This window comes from Triticum dicoccoides, chromosome 5A, assembly GCF_002162155.2.
Source record: "Triticum dicoccoides isolate Atlit2015 ecotype Zavitan chromosome 5A, WEW_v2.0, whole genome shotgun sequence".
NCBI lineage: Eukaryota > Viridiplantae > Streptophyta > Magnoliopsida > Poales > Poaceae > Triticum > Triticum dicoccoides.
The window spans coordinates 295220672-295227119 of NC_041388.1; positions in this window are offsets into that span (position 1 = coordinate 295220672).

Consider the following 6448-nt stretch of genomic DNA (forward strand, 5'->3'; position numbering starts at 1 on the left):
GGGATCCATGTTTCTCCATCGACGTACTCCTTCCTCCTATATATACCTACGTACCCCCAAACGATCAAATACGGAGCCAAAACCCAAATTCCACCGCCGTAACTTTCTGTATCCACGAGATCCCATCTTGGGGCATGTTCTGGAGCTTCGTCAGAGGGGGCATCCGTCACGGAGGGCTTCTACATCAACACCATAGCCTCTCCGATGAAGTGTAAGTAGTTTACCTCAGACCTTCGGGTCCATAGTTATTAGCTAGATGGCTTCTTCTCTCTTTTTGGATCTCAATACAATGTTCTCCCCCTCTCTTGTGGAGATCTATTCGATGTAATCTTCTTTTTGCGGTGTGTTTGTTGAGACCGATGAATTGTGGATTTATGATCAAGTTTATCTATGAACAATATTTGAATCTTCTCTGAATTCTTTTATGTATGATTGGTTATCTTTGCAAGTCTCTTCGAATTATCAGTTTGGTTTGGCCTACTAGATTGATCTTTCTTGCAATGGGAGAAGTGCTTAGCTTTGGGTTCAATCTTGCGGTGTCCTTTCCCAGTGACAGTACGGGCAGCAAGGCACGTATTGTATTGTTGCCATCGAGGATAACAAGATGGGGTTTTATCATATTGCATGAATTTATCCCTCTACATCATGTCATCTTGCTTAAGGTGTTACTCTGTTTTCATGAACTTAATACTCTAGATGCATGCTGGATAGCGGTCGATGAGTGGAGTAATAGTGGTACATGCAGGCAGGAGTCGATCTACTTGTCTCGGACTAGATGCCTATATACATGATCATACCTAGATATTCTCATAACTATGCTCAATTCTGTCAATTGCTCAACAGTAATTCATTCACCCACCGTAAAATATTTATGCTCTTGAGAGAAGCCACTAGTGAAACCTATGGCGCCCGGGTCTATCTTCATCATATTAATCTTCCAATACTTAGTTAGTTCCTTTGCTTTTTTAGTTTGCTTTTATTTTACTTTGCATCTTTATCACAAAAATACCAAAAATATTATCCTATCATATCTATCAGATCTCACTCTCATAAGTGACCGTGAAGGGATTGACAACCCCTTATCGCGTTGGTTGCGAGGAGTTATTTGTTTTGTGCAGGTATGAGGGACTCACGCGTAGCCTCCTACTGGATTGATACCTTGGTTCTCAAAAACTGAGGGAAATACTTACGCTACTTTGCTGCATCATCCTTTGCTATTCAAGAAAATCCAGCGCAGTGCTCAAGAAGTAGCACACACACATGATCCATCGGCGGCCGTCGCAATTTTTTCTTGCTGCAACTGCAGCATACGCACATGCAATCAGCGACGTGTGCGCCTGGTCCTCCGGCCATGCTCTTTGTTTCTTCTTTTGCACAATGACGTGGAGTAGTACCAGCAGCTATGGTTTGGAAGTAGTATAATTAGCGGTAACAAAACACACGTATGTCGACGCGTTGGTCAAACCGGAACACAGCCTTGGTATTTAATCCAATATATCCTTTGGTCTACAGAATAGTATTTGGACTACTGCAGCGGGATTTTCTTAACCGTCTCAGATTGGCAACTTGCAGTGGTCCATGAAAACGATCTGGCTGGCGGATTATTACCACTACTAGAAAAAGGGCTATAGATGGGATTGACACTAATGGCACACCAGACAAGCGGTGCGTCATTAGTATATACTAATGGCACACCTGGCCCAGGGTGCGCCATTAGTATCAAAAAAAAATTTAACTAGTGCGCCTGTCCAAACATACTAATGGCGCATCCAGACACAGTGCACCATTACTAGTTGTAACTAGTAATGGCGCACCTGCCGGAAAGTGCGCCACTAATGTTGTTTTTTTTATTATATTTTTTATTCCCTTTTTTGCAAAACTACTAATGGCGCACCGTTCCACCGTGCGCCATTACTAGTTTAAACTAGTAATGGCGCATTGTGGGACAGTGCGCCATTAGTATGTTTTTCTTTGCAAAACTACTAATGGCGCACCACCAGAAGGTGCGCCATTAGTAACCTGGATTACTAATGGTGCATTTAGAGTTGGTGCGCCATTAGTAAGTGGGCAGCAACAAGATATTTTGGACAGCCTCTCCTACCCATACTCACTTTCTCCCCACTTCATTCTCTCCACCTCCTCCTTGTCTCGGGTGCCTCCTCTTTTTCACCTCATTTCCACCATAGATTCATTCAATTTAAGTGGTTAAATTACCTTGTTTTGATAGGTAACAAAGGGGGGAAGCTATATTTATGTTGTTCTCCCTACAACAATGTGCACATGCACTTTTTATGGCCTAGCTAGATCTATGCATGTTCATGGTGTTGCATATGTTTGTGGTGTTGCATATGTGTTTGTGTTTGGAGGTGTACCGGTATTTGAAATGCGATAGTTGCCAATATTTTGCCGGAATGTTGATTCATTTCCGTTTCGGCGAGAATTTTGGCATTAAGCATTCTTTTTGGTCCTATTTTTAGGGAAAGTCATGCCAAATTTTTTCTTGGTTCTAAAATATCATTTTGCTCTACCCCGCAGGCGACCATGGTCCGCATGATGACCGAAGGGATCGTGAATAGGTTTTTGAGGTCCGCGAAGGCCGAGATGCTTCAAAAGAACGAGGGGGAGATAAGATGTCCGTGTCGAAGATGCAAGCTGAAGAGCCTTATTGCGGACCCGGAATCCGGGCAGGTGCGGGACCACCTGCTCTTGCGTGGTTTCATGGATGGCTATCGGTGGCAAGGTGATGAAGATGATTACGAAGTCATCCATGGGGTCCGGGCAAGAAATGAGGAAGGGTAGCAAGACAACCACCACGGCTCGGGCGGGCGAGAAGACGAAGAATCCCCAGGAGATGATCACGACGGTGATGCTGTAAAAAGTCATCATGTAGAAGATGCAGGACATGATGATGAGGAAGATGCCGGAGCAGACGACGGGCATGCTCATGAAGATGATGATGCCGGCGGAGCAGACGACGCTGGACCATCGATGGGCTGGGTGCAGGACCCTCATATTCAAGAGCTGCTTCTCAAGCAGACGGATAACGCAAGAGCTGCCGCCCGAGAGAAAGCCAAGATGGATCAACTTGAGTTAGACGCGGTTACTCCATTGTATGAAGGATGCAGGCCCGAGGATACCCGCCTGAAAGTAACGCTCATGGCTCTGGAGATGAAGGTAAAACATAAAATGACAGACGCATGCTTCGACGAGAACATGTCATTCTGGCATGAACGTCTTCCTAAGGGGAACAAGTGCCCGACCAGTTTGGAGGAGGCGAAGAAAATCGTGTGTCCTATGGATTTACCGCACGTGAAATACCATGTATGCATGAACAATTGCATCATTTATCGGGACGAGCACGCGGAGTCTACCATATGTCCGGTGTGCGGCGTCACTCGATACAAGAAGAGGAAGAAAGCTCCTCGAAAAGTGGTGTGGTACTTTCCGATCACTCCTCGTCTGCAGCGGTATTTCGCGGACCCTAAGGTAGCAAAGCTCCTGCGTTGGCACGCGGATAGGGAGGAGAAGAAGCGAGAAGATGACGCAAATGATCCGGAGATAGATAAAAAGACAAGATGCTGAGTCACCCTAAGGATGCGAGCCAGTGGCAAGCGTTGAACTTCGAAGACCTAGAATTTGGGAACGATCCAAGGAACATCGTGCTGGGCGCGAGCACCAATGGAGTCAATCCGTTTGGCAGCCAGAGAAGCACACATAGCACCTGGCATGTGTTTGTGTGGATGTACAACCTTCCCCCCTGGTTGTGCATGAAGAGGAAGTGCATTCACATGAGTATGCTAATTGAAGGACCGAAACAACCAGGGAACGACATCAATATGTATCTGGGGCTGCTGAAAGAGGATCTTGACACGCTGTGGAAAACGCCAGCCAATACGTGGGACGCCGCAGAGAAAGAATATTTCACTATGAGAGCCGCACTGCTCACGACGGTGCACGACTATCTCGGTTACGGATATGTCGCGGGGCAGGTGGTCCACGGATTTTCTAGATGCGTCAGGTGCATGGATGACACAACGTATCGCTAGCTAGATAGAGATCCCGGGTCTTCGAAAACCATGTTCATGGGACATCGAAGGTGGCTTTGCGACGATGACCCATGGAGAAAATGCAAGGATCTGTTCGATGGTGAAACCGAACCCCGAGGACGCCCGCGTACGAGGAGCGGCGAGGAAATAGACGAGCTGTTGAAAAATTGGAAAGACTGCCCACTGCCGGGAAAGAAGCAAAAGGCGCCAGAGCCGGGAAAGAAGCGAAAGGCGCCAGAGCCGCTGCTGAAGGTATGGAAAACGAGGTCTGTTTTCTGGGACTTGCCGTACTAGAAGATCCACCGTGTGCCTCACAGCCTTGATGTCATGCATATCGCGAAGAACGTGTGCGAGAGTCTGCTTGGTACCCTGCTCAACATGCCAGAGAGGACCAAAGATGGGCCGAAAGCAAGGGCAGACTTGAAATCAATGGGCATCAGGCAGGAGCTTCACGCTATATATGATGATGATGATGACGCGAAGCAGGACACGGAAAGTCGTCGCAAAGGAAAAAAGGCCAACAAGACCGGAAATGACTACCCTCCCGCGTGCTTCACTCTAAGTCAGGAGGAGATCGAGCACTTTTTCACCTGCCTCGTAGGAGTAAAACTTCCTTACGGTTACGCGGGGAAGATAAGCAGATACCTAGACCTAGCGAAGCAGAAGTTCAGCGGGATGAAGTCTCACGACTGTCACGTGCTGATGACGCAGATACTTCCAGTTGCAATCCGTGGGATCATGGACACGCACGTCCGTGAAACCCTATTTGGCCTATGCAACTTTTTCGACGTCATCTCTCGGAAGTCTGTTGGCGTGAGGCAACTCAGAAGGCTACAGGAAGAGATCGTGGTGATACTATGCGAGCTTGAGATGTACTTCCCGCCCGCATTCTTCGACGTTATGGTGCATCTGCTGGTCCATATCATGGACGATATCATCCAACTCGGGCCGACGTTCCTGCACAGCATGATGCCGTTCGAAAGGATGAATGGTGTCATCAAAGGATATGTTCGCAACATGTCACGTCCAGAGGGAAGCATAGCCAGGGGCTTTCTGACCGAAGAGTGCATCTCCTACTGCATGAATTATCTAGGCATCGAGAACCCCGTTGGTCTGCCCGTCAACAGGCACCTCGGCAGGCTCGCTGGATGGGGTCACCGTGAGGGTCGTCGCGAAATGCATGTCGACTTCCAGGGTCGACTCGCAGACTTTGAAAGAGCAAACCTAGTCGCGCTACAACACATAGACGTGGTCAATCCTTGGGTGGTAGAGCACAAAACCTTTATTAAGAAGACGTACAATGACCGAGGCCAATAGAGGACGGACGAAGATATACTCAAAGAGCACAACTCATGTTTCACGCGTTGGTTCAACCAGAAGCTTCTGTCGTACCCTTTACATGAGGATTCTTCCGCGGAAGAACAACTCATATTTGCCTTGTCACAGGGCGCAGAGCACAACCTGATGACCTATGAGGCGTACGATATCAACGGCTACACATTCTACACCGAGGCCAAGGACATGAAGAGCGATGGTTATCAGAACTCCGGGGTAACGATGGAATCCTACACCGGTAACGACAAGGACAAATACTACGGAAGGATCGAGGAGATCTGGGAGCTGATCTACGCTGGAGAGAAGGTCCCGATGTTCCGTGTCAGATGGGCCAAGAGCATCCTAAAAGAAGACTGGTATTTCACCACCATGGTTATACCCGAAGCCAAATCCAAGACCGCGGGCGCAAACGTCACCACGAAAAATGAGCCATGGGTACTGGCTTCCCAAGTGGACCAATGCTTCTTCATTACCGACCCGTCAAAGCCCAGTCGTGTTGTCGTGAGGAGAGGCAAAAGGAAGATCGTCGGAATGGATGGAGTAGCCAATGAGCAAGACTTTGACAAGTACGGCGACCCGAGGATCGAACATGACGACGACGATGAAGTAGCAGCATACACCACAAGAAGAAGCAGGACCACCCACCTAAAGGACGTCCGTTCCACACAAGAACTCCATTTGCGAAAAAGAAGGGCAAGAAGATTGTGAACAGATAGCTAGCTAAGATCGATTGTATTTAAAGCGTAGCCTTCATTTCTCGATTGTATTTCATGGGCACTTTTTGAACTATCATGAATATTTTTAAATTTCATGGACACTCGATCTCGATCCCCCTCCATCTCGATCGCTATCCCACCTCGCCAGATCCGGTCCCCCTCGCCGCCGAGCACCCCCCGGTCCATCGGCCGCCGCCGCCGACCCCCCGCACCCTCGACTCCCCTACTCAACTGCCGCCGCCGACCCCCCGCACCCCTCCCCTACTCAACCGCCGCCGCCGACCCCGCGCACCCCACGCACCCTCCCCCGCTCCACCGGCATTACTGTTTGATGATATTTTTTAAAAAATT